The sequence below is a fragment of the Bison bison genome, unplaced genomic scaffold (genome assembly GCF_000754665.1).
Source record: "Bison bison bison isolate TAMUID 2011002044 unplaced genomic scaffold, Bison_UMD1.0 scf7180017864471, whole genome shotgun sequence".
NCBI classification, from domain to species: domain Eukaryota; kingdom Metazoa; phylum Chordata; class Mammalia; order Artiodactyla; family Bovidae; genus Bison; species Bison bison.
This window is the reverse complement of record NW_011495032.1, coordinates 2706885-2708511: the sequence shown is the minus strand read 5'-3', so window position 1 is coordinate 2708511 and position 1627 is coordinate 2706885.

Sequence of the window (1627 nt, the reverse complement as noted above, 5' to 3'; positions counted from 1 at the left end):
CATTCCAAGGGACTCTCAGGAATCTTCTCCAACACCACAGTTCAAAAGCATCAATTCTTTGGTGCTCAGTCTTCTTCACAGTCCAACTTTCACATCCATACATGACTACTGGAAAAACCATAGTCTTGACTAGACGAACCTTTGTTGGCAAAGTAATGTCTCTGCTTTTGAATAAGCTATCTACGTTGGTCGTAACTTTCCTTCCAAGGACCAAGTGTCTTTTAATTTCATGGCTGCAGTCACCATCCGTAGTGATTTTGGAGCCCCCCAAAATAAAGTCTGACACTGTTTCCCCATCTATTTCCCATGAAGGGGTGGGACCGGATGCCATGATCTTCATTTTCTGAATGTTGAGCTTTAAGCCAACTTTTTCACTCTCCTCTTTCACTTTCATCAAGAGGCTTTTTAGTTCCTCTTCAATGTGTGCCATAAGGGTGGTGTCATCTGCATATCTGAGGTTATTTATATTTCTCCCAGCAATCTTGTTTCCAGCTGTGTTTCTTCCAGTCCAGTGTTTCTCATGATGTACTATGCATATAAGTTAAATAAACAGGGTGACAATATACAGCCTTGACGTACTCCTTTTCTTATTTGGAGCCAGTCTGTTGTTCCATGTCCAGTTCTAACTGTTGCTTCTTGACCTGCATACAAATTTCTCAAGAGACAGGTCAGGTGGTCTGGTATTCCCATCTCTTTCAGAATTTTCCAGTTCATTGTGATCCACACAGTCAAAGGCTTTGGCATAGTCAATAAAGCAGAAATAGATGTTTCTCTGGAACTCTCTTGCTTTTTCCATGATCCAGCAGAGGTTGGCAATTTGATCTCTGGTTCCTCTGCCTTTTTAAAACCAGCTTGAACATCAGGAAGTTCATGGTTCACATATTGCTGAAGCCTGACTTGGAGAATTTTGAGCATTACTTTACTAGCATATGAGATGAGTGCAATTGTGTGGTACTTTGAGCATTCTTTGGTATTGCCTTTCTTTGGGATTGGAATGAAAACTGACCTTTTCCAGTCCTGTGGCCACTGCTGATTTTTCCAAATTTGCTGGCATATTGAGTATAGCACTTTCACAGCATCATCTTCCAGGATTTGAAATAGCTCAACTGGAATTCATCACCTCCACTAGCTTTGTTCATAGTGATGCTTTCTAAGGCCCACTTGACTTCACATTCCAGGATGTCTGGCTCTACGTGAGTGATCACACCATCGTGATTATCTGGGTTGTGAAGATCTTTTTTGTACAGTTCTTCTGTGTATTCTTGCCACCTCTTCTTAATATCTTCTGCTTCTGTTAGGTCCATACCATTTCTTTCCTTTATCGAGCCCATCTTTGCATGAAATGTTCCCTTGGTATCTCTAACTTTCTTGAAGAGAGCTCTAGTCTTTCCCATTCTGTTGTTTTCCTCTATTTCTTTGCATTGACAGCCGAGGAAGGCTTTCTTATCTCTCCTTGCTATTCTTTGGAACTCTGCATTCAGATGTTTATATCTTTCCTTTTCTCTTTTGCTTTTCACTTCTCTTCTTTTCACAGCTATTTGTAAGGCCTCCCCAGACAGCCATTTTGCTTTTTTGCATTTCTTTTCCATGGGGATGGTCTTGATCCCTGTCTCCTGTACAGTGTCAC